Source organism: Mus musculus, chromosome 15, assembly GCF_000001635.26.
Source record: "Mus musculus strain C57BL/6J chromosome 15, GRCm38.p6 C57BL/6J".
In the NCBI taxonomy this organism is placed as follows: domain Eukaryota; kingdom Metazoa; phylum Chordata; class Mammalia; order Rodentia; family Muridae; genus Mus; species Mus musculus.
Genome location: NC_000081.6, coordinates 63,459,172 through 63,481,276, shown reverse-complemented (window position 1 = coordinate 63,481,276; position 22,105 = coordinate 63,459,172). Strand labels below are relative to the sequence as shown.

Below are 22,105 nucleotides of genomic sequence, written 5' to 3'. Positions count from 1 at the left end.
GAGTGAACACAGCTCTTTTAGAATGTTTCTAGCAGGATTTCTGACTCTAGTTGGAAAATCTAAGATTTTTTTTTTCCTAGCAGCTTTTCTGTCTTTGGTCACAAAACCCATGAGCTTTTAGAATTTTTTACAAGATTATTTATACCTTTTGTAGATGAAGAAACTAAAAAATAGAGAGATCAAGTTATGATATGTCAGGGAGCCCATATTCTCAGTGTGAGGTAGAAAAAGGAATAATTGAACAAATGAAATGACATCTCATGTGTGATGCCAGAAGATGAGTAGTTGAGAAATTAGCAGGGTACAGATAGACTGGAGCAAAAGAGTTACCTAAAAATCCAAAGAGCTTTTAGATTTTTTTTTCCTAGCAGGAGAGAGTTGTCTTCAATAGAAAGCTATCTTGAGCAGACTACAGAGCTATCTACAGAGATCCCTGGTGAGCTGTTGTGAGCAGAACAAGAGACTGTCAGCTTGTACCCACAATAGACTTTGAGTCAGTCTTTTGAGCTGAGGTGTTCCTTGGTAAGACAGAGTGTCATACATCTCATCTTGGCCGCTAATGTGTAGGCAAGTATGGCCCTGAATTTCTGATCTTCTTGCCTACACATTCTGGTACGTGCTTTATGTAGTATTAAGACTCAAATAATTGGGTCTTAGGTACATCAGGTAAGCACAAGCTGTAGGTGACAGCTACACCTACAATTCCCTCACAATCATATAATAAGCAAATAATTAACAATATTATTTATACCTTTTCTAGATGAAGAAACTAAAAAATAGAGAGGTCAAGTTATGATGTGTCAGGGAGCCCATATTCTCAGTGTGAGGTAGAAAAAGGAATAATTGAACAAATGAAATGACATCTCATGTGTGATGCCAGAAGACGAGTAGTTGAGAAATTAGCAGGGTACAGATAGACTGGAGCAAAAGAGTTACCTAATATCTGTGGTCCTTATGTAAATGGCAGGGGGCATCAGGGCTGGTAATTTCTTAGTCAGAGTTGTTCTTATGAACATTAGAAATAAGACTAGAATGGTCAATAAAAGCTGATGTTTTAAATTTCTCTTGTCTTCCTGACCAGTTTGGGCTATTACAACTCTTCTATATATGCAGCAACTCATAGTATTATTGTCTTCAGGGTAGCAACTGTAGACTCACTTCTCAAGTCTAGGCTTTCGATCACTGCTACATTTCAGTGAGGCTGTGGGTTTTTGAGAAGCATAGTTAATTGTTGTTCAATTGTTGTTAATCTTAGGTAATCCATTTATCCAGGGGACCATAAATGACATTAAAATTTTAAAAATGGATATAAAAATGAATGTCATAGCACCTGGTTTGAGATTTCCTATCCCTTCTGCTGTTCTGTTTTAATTTTACAATCACAATGTTGCAGTGTTCAATTGGTGCTCTCAATACCAGGCTCACATTTCTGCTCACAGCAGAACAGCACAGTTTATAATCAGCACACAGCCTCGGTGCATACCTTTGTGCTCTACAGAACAGAGTGTCATTTAGTGAGAGAGGAGTGATTCTGACTCTCAGGGTCATGGCTGTGGTTTGGGAGTCATTGTTTGCCACAAGCAAATGGAACACCTTGAAACTCTACAATCACTTGCAGCTCAGTCACCTTGCTTTAGTGCTTCTGTCTACAGTAACCCATCAGAACATATTGTGTGAAAACACTTCCTCTCTCTCAGATCCCCAAGCCATCTGGTGAGTCTTTTGTCTATTGCTTTTACAAATGGAAGGCTGGCTGGTGAGAAAATTGTCCTGGGAGAAAGAAACTGACAGTACTTAGAGGACTCTTAGATCTCTTGCTGCATTAAACTGGATAACATATGTGAGAGTGCCTAACTGGAAGTCTGGTGGAGCAGGTAGTGGAATTATTGGTGGGATGGATGGGCAGCATCTATGACTCTTTGTAAGATTAAGCTCAAAGACAAAACAGTTTTTCACTGAACTCTGTACATCTTCCCTGTACCAATTCATAGTCAAAATTCTATGACAATTTCTATTTGTGGCAAGGTCACAGGGTTAAATCCTTGCTGATGCTGACCTTCAGCTTATAAAGGCAGGTGTGTGGCACCATTTCTTTCTAGCCACATCTCTTGATATTAACAAAAGAGTCACATATGCAGTTGAGGGTTTTCTCAATGTAAAGATGTGAAGCTGGGCACTTTTGTCACAAGTAATTATTTAAAGCGATGCTGGACTCCTCTGGGGGTGGGGGGAGTCCCAGGCTCTTTGCAGGGAAGGGGTATACTTTCCATTTTCATAGGTGTTCTATAGTGCTAATGAGATGCTCGACAGAGGAGAATGAAGAAACTTTCCCATCTGCCTTCTCTCCATGTTTTCTGCTAATGACAGAAGGCAAGCAGAGCCCCACTGAGCAGAGGGGAAGCTTCTGGGGTATCCTCTATTATCCACTGGTGAGGGTATTAAATGAGGACATTCATAGAGGAATTAATCCTACAGAACACAGGTTCTGGAATCAGGAAAGACAGTTTGAATATTGGGTTTCTTTGCTTATTAAGGGTGGTGCTCACCTCTGTTACTATGTGAGTATTGGCTTCCATTGAAAATAAATATGATGCTATCTGTCTGGCTAGCAATAACCTCATTACTTGATTCCTGTATAATGGATGCATTTGCCATTCTCCCCTTTCTTGGGTATTCAGATGCTCATTCTATATCCTACAATTTGATGGCTAAGAATTCACAGTTACATAGCACCATTCTTTGCTGATATTACCCCAACTTGGGAATTTCTGGTGGGATTTTTTTTCTTGTAGTATGTTTGTAGCAGCCTTCAGTGGATACGTAACTCTTGCTTCTTGGCAATGTTGATATGTCAGACAAAACACCAAACTCCATATCAGGGGAACCAGAGGTTAACCCTCCACTCAGCTCATCCTGGTGCTGGTTTTCTTGATTTTGTAGCAGTCTCTGATCAGAAAGCATTTGAATTCTCCTCTCAGGCTCTGTACTGTACCTGAGCAACTTTATCCAGAATTTGTAAAGTGCCATCCAGAGGCAGCAGCTCAGAAGTCTTAGGTCAATTCTCTTCCTTTTTCTTCAGCAATTGTTCCTGAGTTCTTCATTTGGTTTCCCTGTTAGAATGTTACTCTAAAACTTACACAAAGTTGAGAAAGGTCTTTAGGGAAAAGGTAAGCAATGAACTTGATGACATTATTTACCATGCAAATAGCAGATTTGTATTCAATATAAAGAACCATTAAAGAAAATTAAAAACATACTGACAAAATGGAGGAGATGGTCTTGGGATTCACAGAAGAGGGAACTATATTGGTCAATATGTAAATGAAATGTTATCTAATCACAGTTGGAAAACATGAGATGTTGAACCATTCCATAACAAAATGAAAACATCTAATAATATTAATGCTGGAAAAATGTGAAGCAACAAAAACATGCATACTTCCAGGCAGAAATTTTCTCAGTTTCTCCAGTCATCAATTTTAGACATAAATTATTCAATATCATGTATGATTAAGGATATTCACATTGATGATTGATTGATTAATTATAGTTCTAAGACTATTTCAGCCACACTTGTTGCACATGTACAAAAATATGGCACATTTATATATAGAACAAGAACCAAAAATAGACCAACAAAACCTGAAAACAATTATGCTACTCATTGTCAGGAAAATGAATGAAATAATGGTAGTGTATCTATGGGGTGAATATTAGAAAGCTTAAAAATGTATGAATTAGCATGATATAGATCAATATGGGAAATTTGGAAGCATAATAAAGAACAAAGGGACACAGTCAGTAATTTTATTACTTTAACTACTTCAGAATATTCCTATGCATTTTCTTCTTTTTTTCATTTTTCAAAATGCTTACAAACACCATAAATGAATAAATTTAAACTTCAGCCCTAGCCTTATAAGACATTGGCTTGGATTTAGGAAGTCTCATCAGGTCAGAGTTAGAAAAGATGTAGGATTCAAGTGTATGTGGTTTGTTTTAGTTGTGTAAAATATTACAATTCTGATACAAATGTAAGAAAATATGCTTTATCTGCTGCGAAAACTTTAAAGATTCCATGGTTTTCTTTTAGCCTTGTGCGAGTTATCTTTCTTGTTGCTATGACAAAATAATTGAATAAATTTAAGATAGGACAGACTTAGTTCATGCTTTGAGGGTATAGTCCAACATTACAGGGAAATCATGACAGTCCAAGAATGAGGAAGCTGTTCACATCACATGTATAGTCAGGAAGGAGTAGGGAAGAAGAAGGACAGACAGGGCAATATAGGAAAGGGGGAAGGAGAGGAAAAGGAAATGGGAGGAGAGAATGAGATTCACACACAGTGAGAGAGACAGATGGAGAGACAGAGAGAAGAGAAGGGAAGAGAAGAGAAGAGAAGAGAAGAGAAGAGAAGAGAAGAGAAGAGAAGAGAAGAGAAGAGAAGAGAAGAGGAGGGGAGTGGGGGAGGAGAGAAAAGAAGAGAAAGAGAAGAGAAGAAAGAGGAGGAGCCAGAGAGGGGAGAGAATTAGTTTTAGCTTACTTTCTCATTTTCATTCCTTACCAACCATACCAGGACCTTGTCTCCTAGGTGATTTAAGATTTTCTCAAACTGACAGTACTAACCATCACTTGCCTTTTCTCATTTGGAATATTTTATTGAAATAGAGTAAAACAAAAATGTAGTTTTCAAGATCTGTTTGTGAATGCCAGACTTACAATCATGCAGAGATATTTAATGTCCTTGCTAATGACACACAGTAGATTTTAGGTTATGTTCAGCCCAGTCCTCTACCTATCCTGGACATACAAATCTTAGAAGTCTCACAGGAACCATTTGTTTCATAGAACCTTCTAGATGATCACAAACAATACTTATCTTTTCATGAGCTGGAGTAATTTTTACTATATGTGAACAATATAATATATATATGATTATTATAAATCTTGTGGGTTTTTTACCTTGTTAATTTTAATGTCTCTAAGTATTAAAATATCTATTTTTAATTCAGGGAAGTTGGTTACTTTTGTGATTCTCATAAAACCATCTTCTATATGCACTTCTAAACTTAGAAGTGATGATTGACCCAATTTATTTCAGGTTAATTTTCAGTAATTATAATTAGTTAATTCAGCATATTATAAGCCGGTTATCAAGAATACTCAAAGGCAATAAAAAGACTTGAGTTCCTATCTGAAATTTTACATCTAAATTTAATTCCTGGTTATATATGTATGGTTTTAGTTTTATATTAATTTAGTTATTTAACCAATAACTATTAAAAACCAAGTTAAAACAGTTCCCTCATTTGAAAGAATAGACATATTTCTTTTGAATGTATGATTGAGCCTGACTTGAGCTAAAAATGCTATCAGATTCTGACAAAAACCAGCTAGGTTGTATCTGTCATGAAAGTCCATTTGGATTGTATCTTCTAAATCAAAATTAATGTAATTTCCAGTCCATGCTAGTAACACAGAGGACTATTATGCATCATGATCTTGCTCTGGACGATCTGGGGAACATGGCTGTAGTAATCACACATGTAGCTAAGTCTGATTTCCTTTCATATCATTTTTCTTTGTCAGTGAACTCAGGGAACTCTGGAATCACATTAATGGCTTCTTGAATTCTCAAATAGACTTTAGCTATCTATACCTAATCTTATTAGAGTTATGGGGAAAATGGGACAGACCTTGCTATTTCTCTAACATTGAGGAAGCTCCTGAGGATCAGAAAGTGAGTTGGTCAAAGCCATGATAACTTAAGTGAGAACCATGAATTTCTGGCTCTTTGGTAGAACTTCTTGCTTAGGAAGGGACTGCTCCCTTCCTGTGTTTCAGAAGCCCATGGAATGGGAGAGAGCACAAGGCATCTTAGCCTCAGAAGCTTTGACAGTTTTGTTTACGTACTTCTATTTTGCAAGGGGGAGAGTAGGTATCTCAAATGTAGTGGAAAAAACACTAGCCATCATCTTTATCCATTGGATGTCAAAGTAACTTCCCAATGGTGACAACCAGAAGTCTCTTTGGTATGGTGAAGTGTATACTTGGGGGAAAATTGCTTCTAGTTGGGCACTCCTTTAAAGTATTATTTAACAGATATTTGGTTTGTTTATTTTTTTAATGACCATGCAAAGACAGTGCAAATACTCACCAATCCTGTATACAGAGGATTGCAGACCTTGGTCTGCAGATAAGGATCCTATAATCACTTATGATCAATGAAATTGAAACATTACTATCCGTTGACAACCAAGCAATACCTTTCCATACGCAACAAACTCGGAGAGCATATTTTAAAGATGAGTGAGGCAGGAGATGGATAACCCAGAATTCTGGGTAACAAGGGATTATGGCATGATTGTCAGACTGTGAACTAACTATGAAAAAGAGAACTTCAGTGGACAAAGTGACCAAAATGTAGGGATATTTACAGAAGCTAGCATGCCTTACGAATTAAAACCATGTTTTTATTTTTAAATATTTATATAATTCAAACTATTGTCTTCAATTTTCAATAGTAGAGGGTATGTTTGTAAATTATATTAATTTTGGGTTCTTTTCATTCTGTGGTGGTTGATTACTGAAAAATGCAGCTTAAGGGATAAAGAACTTATTTGGATTCATGGTTCAAATGCATGTAATACTGTCATAACTTCCCTTTTCATTTTCCTGTCATTTGAGTCACTAGGTACTGAGCCTGTGGGGCCTCGTGTGTGCTTGTTAACAGCTCCATCACAGAGCTCCATCTCCTGCCCTTTGTATCCTCTCTCTTCTCCCTGCTCATTAGACAAGCAAATGCCTGTTTAATTTTATTATAAAGTATGTATATATCATGAAAACTTCAAAAAGTGCAGAAAAGCACAAAGTTGTTGCCATTTGCCTAATAAATTCCCCCAAGAGCTTTGTGAACCTGACACATCCATATGTTGACACACACACTTATATAAAAGCATGAACCTGTTGACACATTTGCATGTTGACACACACATGCACTTACATAAAAAGCATGAAGTAGTAGCAATAATAAGGATGGTGATTTGAAAGTATGTTGTGTCAGAAGCACAGATAGCCATGTTTTTTTGTCTTTCTATGATGTTGGGATTTATCGACTAACAGTAAACTTACAAGTTACTTCAATGCTTTAATTTACAAGTACCATCAATTCACTTGGTACATATGGTCGCTGGAGACTACAATTTTTTTTACTCTAATATTGATCAGCAATATTAATACAAATATCACACAATTTGTCTCACATACAGTATGTGTGTGTAGAAGTGTATGTATGTATGTATGTATGTATGCATGTATGGTGTTCCAGAATGTTAAAGAAATTGTTAATAAGATTCCAGAGTTCAAAGTGGACCTGGATATTGGCAAAGAATTAACCCTGATTATAGGAAAAGTTTACAGGTGCTGGGGTGTTCATAGAGCAGAGTTATTAAATGAATGTTCAGGGAGAGGATAGTTTTGAGTCTGCTGTGCATCAGAATCTCTGAGTGAAAGCCGAGGGATGGAAATAGAGGGTCTTTTGCTGCAGATTTTTTTTTTTTTGAGGCTTGTAAGGAATGACTGGGTGATAGGTCAGTGCTATCTTTCAGTGTTGGGATTCACCCCCTTTTATGAATACAGGTTGGGGGCTCCTATGATATGATTGATAAGCTCACGTATCTGTTGTTTCTGATATGATTAGATTTATCACAGAGGTAATTATTTCCTGGAATGAATGATTTATCAGCTGTATCTCCTGGTGTGCTGCCAGATGGTGATTATTTACTTGTATACACAAGATGTAGAGTTATTCTGTCCTGGCACTTGCATTTAGAATGGAATAACTCAGGTCAAGGCTGTTCTTTTACGGAGTAGAATAATGCAAGGCAAGCTCCACTCTGAAAGATGACATCCTATTCAAGACAAGAGTAACTTATCATGGGCCCAGTGTGTTCTCAAAGCTAATTTCATTTGAGGTTTATAATATACTAGGGATACACAGAGTGACTTAAGTGTTTCACTCCGTAGACATTGTTAGTGAGAGAAAAATAGGTATTTCTTGCACATAAATGTTAGGATTGTATACATACATGCACATATATTATTTTTATTTATTCTTTTTTGTTTTGTTTCATCATATACATTATCAATTCTCTTTGCAAAAGTCAGGAAAATTTAAACAGCACATAGTAACTTCTTAGGCAGATAATTACAAGATGTGTGATCTTGAGTAAGTCACTTTTTTATTACATTTTTTCAGTAAAATGTTTATTTCTTATTTTTAAAATATTTATATCTATCTATCTTCTATCTATCTACCTATCTATCCACCCATCTATCATTTATCTACCGATCCATTATCTATCTATCTATCTATCTATCTATCTATCATCTGTCTATCCATTCATCATTTATTTCTTACCTATCTACCTACCTAGTTACTTATCGTGTGTGTGTGTGTGTGTGTGTGTGTGTGTGTGTGTGTCATTGATGTGGGAGGACCCAGATCTCTGTGGGTGGACCCAGCCCTAGGCAGGAGATCCTGAGGGCTATAAGAAAGCAGGCTGAATAAGCCACAAGAGGCAAAGCTAGTGTGTAACAGTCCTCCATGGCTCTGTTTTAGTCTCTGCCTTCAGGCTCCCTCCCTGACTCCTTTCTGTGTGGAAGTGTCAGCAAAATGAACACTTTCTTCAAGTTTATTTTGGTCATGTTCTTTTATCACAGCAACAGAAATTCTAAATAGCTTCAGGATACTTTTCTTTGTTTCTCTGGATGGTCCTTCCTTCTGTCTCAGCTCCAAACTTTGTCTTTTATAACTCCTTCCATGGATATTTCATTCCCCATTCTAAGAAAGAATGAAGTATTCACACTTTGGTCTTCCTTCTTGAGTTTCATGAGTTTTTCAAATTATATCTTGGGTATTCTAAGTTTCTGGGCTAATATCCACTTATCAATGAATGCATATCATGTGTGTTCTTTTGTGATTGGGTTACCTCACTCAGGATGATATCCTCCAGATCCATCTATTTGACTTAGGTGATTGTTAAATCCAGTCAATTGACAGTGATTCCTTCCTTCCTTCCTTCCTTCCTTCCTTCCTTCCTTCCTTCCTTCCTTCCTTCCTTCCTTCCTCATCTCCCTTTTTTTTCTATTCACATTTCCAACATTTATTGAGAACTTAATATGTATTATGTTGATTCTTTGAGTTAACATTTGTTATAAACATATGAAAAGCAGCAATGGCAGATTCAGAAAAGTTCCACTGTATACCTTCTCCATTAGATAGTGTAAAAATAAACTAATGTGGATAGAAAAGTTATGTGTATGCTTTGGCATGCTATTGAGACATGAAGGATTATTATTATCCAATCTTTAATATCATTTCTTTGTAACCCAAAGTTCTGGTATTTTTCAACCCATTGACAGTCACAAATATTTCCCAGGACTCCACAGGCCTGCAATTAAGAAACTGGAAACATTCATAAATATACAAGTTGACTAATTAGTCCCTAATTAGCTAGCAGATTGAATATCATAATCACCCTAAGATAGATTGGTTAATGTCATGGAGGGGAAAGAGGAGTTTGGCTACATTATATTATGTCAAAATTTACATAAATATTTCATTAAAATATTTAATGGAATCTGCTAGTCTGAGCCATAGCTAGCCAGGCAATCAGTGGCATTTATGAGATCTTGGTCTTCTTTGTCAGTTTGGATATGAAATTAACAAATGATCTCTTAATGTGTGTGAAGAACACTTGAACATTTTTATTGTTCACTCTATCTCTGTAGTCTATCATCTATCTATCTATCTATCTATCTATCATCTATCATCTATCTTCTATGTATTCATGCTATTAAAACATGAGGGTCATTTTTATCTAGTTCTTATTACCAATTTTACATATCACATATTATTTATATACTCATATATATATATATAATATACATGTAGGCAGCCTGAGTATGAAATTGGCGGATGATCTCTTAATCATTTGAAGAAAGTGGATCTTCATTGTTCACTCAATAAAATATTCAGCATAATTAACAACTCTTGCATTTGAAGAAACTACCCTGAAATGATTCAGATAAAGTCGAGTATGATGAACACAGTTCACCTATATTTCTTGAAGGAAACTTAGTTATTCTTGCCTTTGAACTTATGTATTTATTCCAGGCTTCCCCGAGTTAAACCACTGATCCTCTAGTTAAGGCTCAATGGTGCTGTGGTTCAGTTTTCACTGTTCTATGGCGTTTGAGCAATCACAGACCTGGCAAAATTCCCTAATAGCAGATCATCATCTAGATCTGTGGCCCAACCACTCGTCTTCTCAAGAGGAGGTATGTAATGATGCCTTTTTTTTTTTTTTTTTTTTTTTGGTCAGAGATTCTAGTTCTTGTGTTTCCACGTTTGGAAACTGAGCTTATTTGTAACACGTGCCCATGATAACTAATGAAAACACTGAGATAGGCATTTATCAATTTAAAATAAAAAATACCCAATGTCAAGCTAATATATGATTCCTGAAGTCTGTTGGTTAATGTATTTCTTGGTTAAATAGTAAGACAAACAATCCTGGGGATACCTTAATACAGTTAGTATGTCTTAATAACTCTTGGTGGTAAAAAACCAAAAACAAACCCAAAATGTAATTTAAAACTGAAAAGATGTACATTGAAGGCACTGGATAGTTAACCTTTGGCTCAGAAGCCCTTTCTTTGGATAGGGCTGGAAGCTGTCAGTTATTGTTGTTAGTTCTGTATGAACAACATCGGCACTGTGGTGATGATGGCATAGAGGATCATGAAGTGGGGAAATCTAAAAGGACTGCTGGCATATAATTCTTTTTCTTTTCAGTTTTTTTTTAATTAGGTATTTTCCTCATTTACATTTTCAATGCTATCCCAAAGGTCCCCCATACCCACCCCCCCAATCCCCTACCCACCCACTCCCCCTTTTTGGCCCTGGCGTTCCCCTGTACTGGGGCATATAATTCTTATGAGTTTTTATACATGTGCATTTTGTTTTCTGCTTAATACTTTGGTTGATAGGGTCTTTGCATTCATTTGTTGTTGTTGTTTTTAAAGCTCTATTCTTTGCTCTCAGTAACCTTAAGTCTTTGAAATACTATTTTCATCAAGTACTGCCCTTGATTTCATCAGGGATGTTCTAACTTCACCTGCAGTAACTTAAGTCATAGGCCACACTTGAAGCCACTTTGTTGGAAGAGGCAAGAATTTATTACTTTCTTCCTCACAAGCTTCTCTATGCACAAACCCAAGCTTTTAGGTGGTTTTCTCACTTGAAATATATCATGTGTTGAAGGGTTGGACTGCCAGTGGTGGGCCCACTCATTGAGGGGTGACTGGAGAGTCAATTGGTTAATTATTTCAAGGATTCACAATTTGATGGCATTATTGAAAGATAGAAAGTTTTCAGAAGCAGGGAGTAGTTGGAATTTGTAGGTCACTGAGAAAATGACAATGGTGGATATATCTTGTCCTTAGCCCCTTCATCTGACAAAGTTCAGATCTATTTCCTGGTTGCTATGCAGTAAATAACAACTTCTCTCACTGTTATTTCTATCATAGTATTCTGATTTGCCTCAGGTTAAAGTACTGGATTTATCTGAACTTGGAGAAGCATCTTAAATCATATAAAGCCATTAATGCTGATATGAGAGGTCTCCTATAGGCTCCTGTGTTTACTACATTATCCCAGTTTCTGTAATTTTTGAGGTGGTGGAAACTATGAAGGGGAGACTACTTTGAGGAGCCAGGTCAATTTAGAGTTGCCTTTGAAGCTTTGAAGAGTATCCTAGTTCTGCTCTCTCTCTCTCTCTCTCTCCCCTTTCCAGCACACAGTAGGTGGTCTTTGCCACAAAACTCTGCCATGATGCTTTGTCTCACTGTGGACTCCAAATCTATACAATCAAGAGTATGGACTAAATCCTTTTTGATCATGAGCCAAAATATATAATTCATCCCTTTAAAAGGTTTACATCATTACTTTAAGATGTTTTGTCATAGCCATAAAAATCAACTAATGCAAAATATTCATAATTTCCACAATAATGTCTCTTTTATGTCATAATTTTAAAATAATATGTTTTTAATAAAGTCTTAGGGATTTTTTTATCATAACCCTTCTCCTTCTCCTAAACTCCTCCCATATGTCCCTCCCCACTTTTAAATTATTATTATTCTTTAATCTTTTTTCTTGGATATTCTCTTTATTTACATTTCAAATGTTATCCCCTTTCCCAGTTTTCCCCCCTCCCAGGAGCCCCCTATCCCATCCTCCTTCCCCCCTGCTTCCATTATCCCCCTCCAGGTCCATGTTCTGACTGTTCCTCATCCCAACCCCTTCCATCTTCAAGAGGGTGTTCCCTCACCCAACCTCCACCCCATCAGACTTCTCTACTCCTTGGGTCTCAAGTCTCCCAAAAACTAGATGTTTCTTCCCTCACTGAAGCCAGACCAGGCAGTCCTCTGCTGTATATGTGTCAGGGGACTCATATCAGCTAGTGTATGCTGCCTTGTTGGTGGCTCAGTGTCTGAGAAATCTCAGGGGTCCTGGTTAATTGAGACTTCTGGCCTTTCTATGTGGTTGCCCTCTTCTTCAGCTTGTAATCCAACACAGGGGTCCCCCAGCTTCTGTCCATTGGTTAGGTGTAAGTATCTGCATCTGACTCTTTTTATTTGATATTTTATTTATTTACATTTCAAATGTTATCCCCTTTCCCGGTTTCCCCCTAGAAATCCCCTACCCTATCCTCCCTCTTTCACCTGCTTGTTGGGCATCTCAGAGGGAAGCCATGCCAGACTCCTGTCTGTAAGCACACCATAGCATCAGTAATGGTGTCAGGCCTCAGTGCCTGAACTTCCTTTCTCTCACTTTCTTCTCCATTTTTGTCTCTGAAGTTCTTTTAAACAGGAACAATTCTGGGTCAGAGTTTTTGACTGTGGGATGGCAACCCCATCCCTCCACTTGATGCTTTCTACTGGAGGTGGACTCTACAATTTTCCTTTCCCCACTGTTGGGCATTTCATCTAAGGTCCCTCCCTTTGAGTCTTGACCTCACTGGTCTCTGGTACATTCTAGAGGGTCCCCCCACTTTCTACCTCCCAAGGTTGCCTGTTTTCATTCTTTCTGCTGGCCCTCAGGGCTTTACTCCTGTTTACCCCCATTCCCCACACCCCCCAGTACCTGATCATGTTCCCCTTTCCTCTTCCCTGTCCATTCTCCCACCCAGCTCTCTTTCTCCCTCCCCACCACCATGATTGTTTTTGATTCCCTCCCAAGTAAAATTGAGGCATCCTTACTTGGGCCCTTTGGCTTGGCAACCTAATTGAGTTCTGTGGATTGTATCCTGGGTATTCTGTACTTTTTTTTTTTTTGGCTAATATCCACTTATTAGTGAGTACATGCTATACATGTCCTTTTGGGTCTGAGTTACCTCACTCAGGATGATATTCTCTAGTTCCATCCATTTGCCTGCAAAACTCACGATGTCCTTGTTCTTTTTTACTATATATATATTAATATATATATATTACATATATATATAATTTTTAAAGCAATGGGAGGAAAAGGTTTACTTCATCTTAGAGGTTACAGTCCATCAGCAAGGGAAGCCAAGGAAGAGACTCAAGGCAGGAGCTTGAAGCAGAAGCCATAGAGGACTGCTGCTTATTGGACCTAATTTGACAGCTGTGTTGTGCAGGGAACAGCTGTGACAAGTCGAGGGAGAAGGGATAAAAGTAGTTATCATACCAGAGCAGACACAAAGATTTATTAAAGAGAATATAGTGTGAGGTGAGGGAGACAATTATTATTATTTTATTTTTTAAATTATCTTTAATTTTTTTCCTCTTACAGTCTGATCATTATCATCCCCCATCTGCCCTCCGACAGTTCCTCATCTCATTCCTTTCCCTCCCCACCATCTCAAAGAGGATGCCCGTCCCTCCAGGTCTCCCTTGGGCTTCAAGTCTCTGGAGGATTAGGTGCATCTTCTCTTACTGAGGCCCTAGTGGTCTGTTGTCACATCACCTATTGTGCCACAGGCATCCTGTTCTGCTCTTCATGCCTCTGCAAGTGCTTCTCAAAAGAAATTTTTCTTCAACAGTTGGCACCTGGCTTTGATGGTTGCTGTGACAAGCCTGTGCTGCCATTTGCACACCTGGGCCTCCATCAGGCAGCTGCTTCCTCTGCCAGGACTTCTTAAGATTCTGTGGCATTCCCTCCAGTTCAGGTCCCCAGCTCAGCTGTATCAATTGGCCTTAGCTTTGGCAAAGAGTGTTGAGAGACTATTGCTGCCTTCCTGTCTTAGTTAGGGTTTGTGTTGCTGCAACAAAACACCGTGAACCAAAAAAGCAAGTTGGGGAAGATAGGGTTTATTCAGTTTACATTTCCACATTGCTGTTCTTCACCAAAGGAAATCAGTTCAGGAGCTCAAACAAAGTAGGATCCTGGAGGCAGGAACTGATGCAGAGGGCATAGAGGGGTGCTGCTTGTGGGCTTATTTCCTCTGGCTTGCTCAGCTTGCTTTCTTATAAAACCCAGGACCAGAAGCTCAGGGATGACACCACCCATAATGGGTTGGGCCCTGCCCACCTGATCACTATGCCTTATAGCTGAATCTCATGGAAGCATTTCTTCAACTGAGGCTCCTTCCTCTCTGATGACTCTTGCTTGTGTCAACTGGAAACAAACCCAGCAGTACACTCTCCAAGGCAGCTAATACTTTACCACCTATATACAGCTCTGAATGATGGTCTTGCCACTTTGTTTCTCCTCTTTGTTTTCCATATTCACAAGCATTCTGCTTGTTATGGTTTGAATCTGACATGTTGCCCTCAGACTCCTGCTATGAATACTCATGGTACTATTTTGGGAATTTGGTTTAGATGGAAAGAGGTTCCACATCTTGTTCCAAAGGCAAACCGGAGAAGACTACTGTTTTCCAGGAAGTACTGAGTGAAGATTCTTGGGTTATTCATCATCTTTCTGTTGCTGACTTTGCTTCCTGGCTCATCATGATGGGTTCTGTTTTGTTCTGTCATGACCCTCTTGCTGTGCTACACTGAACCCCCCAAAACAGTGATCTGAGATACTTTGTCTTAAAAGATATGGGACATTGACTATAGCAATGAAAACAGCAGCAGCAGCAGCAGCAACAACACAACAACAAACTAACACATTGTTTATAAAAATATTAACAAATAAACAAGCCCTTTGTTACACCATGTTCCTGCTCACACATCTTTAATGGCTTGCCATTTGTCTTAGGGTTTCCATCACTATGAAGAGATACCATGAACATGTCAACTCTTATAAAGGAAAGCATTTAAGTGAGGATGGCTTACAGATTCAAAGGTTTAGTCCGTTATAATCATGGACAGAAGCATGGCAGCATCCAGGCAGGCATGATGCTGGAGGAGCTGAGGGTTCTACAGCTTGTTCTAAAGGCAAACTGGAGAAGACTACTGTTTTTCAGGCAGCTACGAAAGGGTCCCACTCCCACAGTGACACACTTCCTCCCACAAAGACACATCTACTTCATCAAAGACACACCTATTAATAATGCCACTCCCTGGGCCAAGCATATTCAAACCACCACACCACTGTTTTAGATGTCAGGCTCAGCAACAATTGTTGACAGCACATAGTCTGAACTTTTCCTTCAGCACTTGCTAAATTTGTGTGGTGCTTCTGTGTATGAACATTCCCTGCTGCCTGACTTTAATATTCTGGAGGGCTTGGTATTTGTGTTCATATTCAACTGAATCCAATATTTCTCATAGTGCCAGCTAGACCTCCAGCCCCAGAGAATATTTGCTGCATAAAGTAAAGAATGAGTGATTTTTTTTTCAGAATAACATATTTGGTCTAAGCAAAGCAGGATTTTTCATCAATCTTTCTATCTGTCTTAGTTAGGGTTTCTATTCCTGCACAAACATCATGACCAAGAAGCAATTTGGGGAGGAAAGGGTTTATTCAGCTTACACTTCCATACTGCTGTTCATCACCAAAGGAAGTCAGGACTGGAACTCAAGCAGGTCAGGGAGCAAGAGCTGATGCAGAGGCCATGGAGGGATGTTCTTTACTGGCTTGCTTCTCCTGGCTTGCTCAGCCTGCTCTCTTATAGAACCAAGACTACCAGCCCAGAGATGGTCCCACCCACAAGGGGCCTTTCCCCCTTGATCACTAATTGAGGAAATGCCTTACAGTTGGATCTCATGGAGGCATTTCCTCAACTGAAGCTCCTTTCTCTGTGATAACTCCAGCTGTGTCAAGTTGACACAAAACTAGCCAGTACATTATCTATCTATCTATCTATCTATCTATCTATCTATCTATCTATAAATATAGATATATGAGAGAGAAAATTTATTAAATCAGAAAAATGTGAAAGCAAATCATAATATTTTTGTCTTGTCTCCAACTATACATTGGTCATATATTGTAAAATACTTTCCTTAAATCTGCAACAAAAGAAATAAGGCTTTCTGAAGAAACAGGTCCTTAGATTTATATTCTCTTCCTATTCTGATCATTAGAGGTAAGTATTATGATGAATCTTCAGAGCATGCATTTTATCTTTCCTTATACTTTTATGTGCAAATACATGAATCAATCCTACCTGGTAAGACTCAACAGTCAGCTTATGGGACAAATCCAGTCCATGACTTATTTCTGTAGTGACTATAGTCCAATAATACTTCTAAGACTATATGAAGTTGAAAGCAAACAAAATTAGTTTTGTTGGTAAGAAAATGTGGCTCACAAAGTCTATAGCCTTTACATTTGTCCCTTATAGAAAATGCATGCCAACCCCTGATATATAGTGTGGGTTTGATTTAAGTTACGAAGTAGTATAATATCTTATTTATGTAATTATTTTCAGAATTAATTAATTAACTAATTTCTGTAATTAATTTTCAGAAACACATTTTTTTAAATCATACCTGGATATGTTTTCCTGTCTGTTTGCTTCAATTCTTTTAATAGCTGTATAGTGTTTCATAAGATTCGCATAGCAGAAGGAATAAAGTCATTACCCAAGGAGATGAACAGTTACCTTACTTCTGTATCTTTTTCTGTAACAGAACTATATTTTTGTAACAGAGAGAACAGTAGCCCTTAAGGACCCTAGCACACTGACAAAGTGACATTGCTCTGAAGGGGTTGCTTGCGACGATGCTAAGGAGGGTGTCTACCAGCCAGAGGAGAAATGACAGAGGAAGAAGGCTTTCTCCAAAGGGGTTTGTTGAAAGAAGGCTGGAAAATACCTGACTTGAAAGCAATGTCTGGAAACAGGTGTTCTGTTTGTCTGTAGACAATGTGGTCCTCCACATGCTTTCTGCAGATGTTGTTGTTGATGCTGTGGTCAGGGACCACTTCCCTCTGGGTACACAACTCTAAGATCTCACTGACAAAAAGGTCATTTATACCAACTGTAAATGCAATAAAGAAGAAATTATTTAGTAGTCATAGTAAACTCATCCTGAGCCATAGACCTGGGACAAGGCAGAGGAAAAGAAATAGTAAAAAGATAATAAAGAACCTTGCTTCATATTATTATTGGAGTCCTTAGTGTTTGGAGTGAGATCCCATAGGCATAGAGATTTTCCAAGTTCTCCATAATCAATGTGATCTAAAACATTATACATGATATAGTCAAACTGACTGAACACACGTGACTTTAGATCCTTTGAGTGTGTTTCCTTGGATGTTGTGATTATTCCTCTCACCTGCAAAATGAAAAGATTTACTAAATACAGAATGTGTTCCTTCTTTTGCCATGACTTTTGCCTCAGCTTGCAGTCCATATCCTTCTATCTTGAATATTGTTAAGAAGTATTAACTAGTTTCTATATCTCTAGTCTCTACAGTATTGTCAAAGCAATATTCTTACATTTGGAGTTGAACCTTTAAAAAGATCTTTGGTGGCCGTTAAAGTTCATTCACAGAAATGGAGAAGGTAGTTTGCATCACCCCTTTATGGCCTTCTGGATTCAAGTCAACTCCTTCACAAATGCCTGTCCTAAACTGTGTTCTGTACATCTTTGCTTCTCACATTTCTACAGTTAGGAATTTGCACTCAGAGCAGGGAATAACCCATAAAAGTTCTTGAAGCTTATTTAACTAGTAGAATAGGTAGCACCTGTTGGTGCTATAAAGTCCATTTTGTTCCTACATTATGAAGGCATGAAGGTCTGCATGTAATTATGTAAACACTTCTTAGATGCTTTGCTGTACATGGAACTTAGGACATAGTTTTGCTAAGTGCAGCTGCTGTTTGGGTGGAAACATCTTGTTTAGAGACTAATCAATCAGAATTTCATAAAGGTACCTTTAATTAGGAGGGGCTTGGAGAAAAAGTACAGCCATAGAAGAATTGCAAGGACAGCCATGATGCAGAGAAAAGTCAAATGGGGACCATATGACAATTTAGAGACACGATGTACATAAAGCATGAGAAGGTGCAACATTTTTTTATAATAAGACATGGCTTCTCAGGAATAAGCAGGAAGACAAATAAAATCCAATGTCTTGAACACCATTTCCACACATCTGCCAAGCACTGAGAAAAACGGAATTTACCAGAGATCCTACTGGCATATCATTCTTTGAGTGCTAACAATTTGTGTGATAGGGAGAAGAGCTGATCTAGAAATTGAAAGATGTGAGTGCCAGAATCACATGTACCAGCGATTGTCCTGTGACCATGAGGCTACCACTACACTGTTACCTACTTGTTAAAATAACAGGCTGGAACTGAATCAATGCTTTGTTCCCGTGTCCTACCTTCTTGGCAGACATCAGTAAATGACTCATGGACTCTTCCCATGAAGCAAATACAAACCGGATGGAGATGGCTCCTGAGGTCATCCAACCTGAGTGTCCTCACATCTCAGGCACCCTGCAAATCTCATGAAAAAACAACAGAAGCTTAACCATGCCATGATTTCTCTGATTCTCTTTCCTTCTATGTTGATAAGCAGATGACTTGTCTCTAAATTGTCACTCAAATGTCACATTAGAGTGACAGAGGAGGGGCTGCTGGGAAGCTTAGCACAGTTTTCTATCAGGCACAATTTATGATGTTCACAGTGTGGACAGCTGATTCAGAAATGATATCATCATCTAGGAGATGTTAAAATACTGAGAAAGAAAACAACCCAGCTGCTCAAGTCAGTAAATCCCAAATCACCCAAAATTCAGACATATTTTAACAATGTTACTCAGGTTATAGTTTGATACTTTAACTAATATTAACAGATGATTTGAAAAGACCGCTTGCAGGTTTCATCATTGATAATACTAAGTAACCTGCATGCTCATTATAATTTCTCTTGGGATTCTGCCTTCAGCATCTAACCTGTCATAGGCTCTGGGAAGTGTTAACACATCATGAGACTGAAGCAAGTAGAGATAGGAGAGAACAGGCCAGTGTTCTAATTTAGACTCATTCTTCCCAGAGAAGCAATATTTCTCAGGAGAGTATTAGACAATTTCCCAGCACTTTCCAAATAATTGACATTTGTAACACCCTGGCGAGGTGGGCAGAGTGAAGAACGTGTCCCTGTTAGAGAAAATTGGTTCTCCATTTCCTCAGGAAAATTGTTGGAGGTTTGCTATGTGTTGAGCTCTGTCTGAGACTGCATATATAAACAAGACCAGTCTCTACAGTGGCATCACCTGAGGGAAAAGGTATGAAGTTCTTCTGGTAAACACAGGTACATATCCCTGTGTTGAGAATTCTGGTTATGATCTGTTCAAATTCCTGCCACACCTGCTTACAATTCTTTGTGATACCCAACTACAGATGAGCCAGTGGTGGTAACATAATCAGCGAGAATTTCCAGGGTATGTAGGACGGTGTGTAGTGAGACTGTGGTGTGTAATTCAGAGAAGGTCACCAAAGGAAACTAGGCAGAATAGAATCATAAAGGAGGGAAGAGCTCTATAAAGTTTGCCAAGCAGGGAAGAATGGCCTAAGGAGTCTATAATGATATGCAGAGTCTGTTTGTAGGATCATGTTGCAGCTTTACTGAAACTTGTACCACATTCCTATAGTAGGGTACATCTTATCTTCTTGTGAAGAGCACAAGTGTTAAGAGGGCAGTGTTATGCAGACAGGGATGAAGAGCTGGAGGTGATGCACGCTATTATTTCATGTCTTAGGTTTTACTGCTGTGATCAGACACTGTGACCAAGGCAACCCTTATAAGGACAACATTCAATTGGGTCTGGTTTACAAGTTCAGAGGTTCAATCCATTATCATCAAGGCAGGAACATGGCAACATCCAGGTAGGCATGGTGCTGGAGTAGCTGAGCATTCTACATCTTCATTTGAAGGCTGCTAGCAGAATACAACTTCCAGGCAGCTAGGATGAGGGTCTTAAAGCCCACACCCACAGTGACATACTACTCCAACAAGACCACTTACTCCAAAAGGGCCACACCTTTTAATAATGCCACTCCCTGGGCAGAGCACACACAAACCATCACAGGGTATTTGAGATATCGATGGACCAATAAAATGGAGACTGAAGAGTATAAACACAATGCCAAAGACAAGGACTCCAGCATCAATCTCCTCACTAAGACTCTTGCTCCTTAGTGTGTATTGTGAGACATTTTCTCCCCATTTAATTCCTTCTGACTATATTTCTGTCTGGTCCTAACACTTTTATCACTATGGTGAATTCTTTCTGGTCCCTATATCTGCTCAGATTCCTCTCGTTTTTAATACACCTGAGTTATTACCTCACTGCCCAATCCCAACTCTCATGCTAGATATTGAGGATTTTGTTGAGCACTTGTCATACCCAATATAGCCTTCTGCCCTAGAATCATCTAAAGCTAGAGTTTATTATTCTGGATTCCTTATTTTATAATGGGTCTTTGAAGCTGGGGGTTATGCCATATCCAAGTTAATAATAAACTTCATTAACAACAAAGTACTTGATTATTTCAGTTATATCTATACACACATATGAATATCTACATGTATACAGATGTATGTAAGAATACACACATGTGCATTCTTATGTACATTACAGGGAAAGAACCTACAAGTTGGTGATCGGGTCATTTTCAATTTTCATGATTTTTCAAGGTGCCTGTGAGTGGTTCTCCGTTTACTGATGGTGGAGCTAGAAAGCCGGAAATAGCAATGATCTTAATTAAATTTTAAAGTTTCCTGAGGATATTCGTGAGAGAATAATCTTCCTTGTGTTTGACTCTAAACTACTTGCATGTCTTACATGTACCACCGAGAGAGGCTTCTTTTGGAACAAGAGCAGATTTCAAAAACAAGCTGTAAGCCTAGAGATTTTACATTGTTAGGAGAGACTCAGCATGAAAATTTCTTTTCTGTCAGTTCAGAGAGCTGTTATGTGGGAAGTCCCATCTCAGCTCAAAAATTGCGTTTTCATGTGTTATTGAAAAGAGGGAGTCAGGGGCAAGAGGGGAAACTAAACCCTTCGTATCTTCTAGCTCTTCTCATGGACCTAGTCCTTCCCACATTTCTTTTCTGTCCCACAGAAATGGGAGGAAATCTTTTCTGACAGTCTTCTTCACTAAAAAGATGGTACTGATGTGTGCTGGCTCCTGTGTCTTTCGGGAAATAGCATTCATGGCTCATACAAGTGTTTATTTTTTATTTTTTATTTTAGGCCACGTGGAACCTAAAGGTTTTTAAGGCAATCGTCATTCAATAGGGTGTTCATGAAAAGGAAATAATTCTGAATCTATGGCCTTAATTATTGTGGGTTCTTAGAAGAGCTGTTTGATTTAGTCATGTGAGGTTGCCTATACATATACACATACACATATGCATCATATACATATATGCATATACAAATACATATGTAATTTTGTTCATTCATACATTACATCTGACTGCAGTTTCCCCTCCCTTCACTCCAAGTACATCTTCCAAACACCCTCTCCCCACCCCTTCCCTCAGATCCACTCCTCCTGTTTCCCTTCCGGAAAGAGCAGGCCTCTCAGGCATGTCAACCAAAGGCTGCTTAAGAAGTTACAATAAGACTAGGCACATACCCTCATACCAAGGCGGGATGAG

The 22,105-nt window shown here is 38.5% G+C and overlaps 1 long non-coding RNA gene and 1 other non-coding gene across 2 annotated transcripts in view; both read left to right on the top strand.

The window, feature by feature from the left end:
* On the top strand, window positions 1-63 carry Gm25702. The gene has a single exon (XR_003951668.1). It is a non-coding gene; the product is annotated as a U7 small nuclear RNA (small nuclear RNA).
* A 1,605-nt stretch (window positions 64-1,668) lies between these two features.
* The window catches only part of Gm20740 (predicted gene, 20740), a 65,212-nt gene continuing 44,775 nt past the window's right edge, over window positions 1,669-22,105 (top strand). The window contains exon 1 of the long non-coding RNA NR_045279.1: window positions 1,669-1,713. This is a non-coding gene — a long non-coding RNA (predicted gene, 20740). The remainder of the gene's footprint in view (window positions 1,714-22,105) is intronic.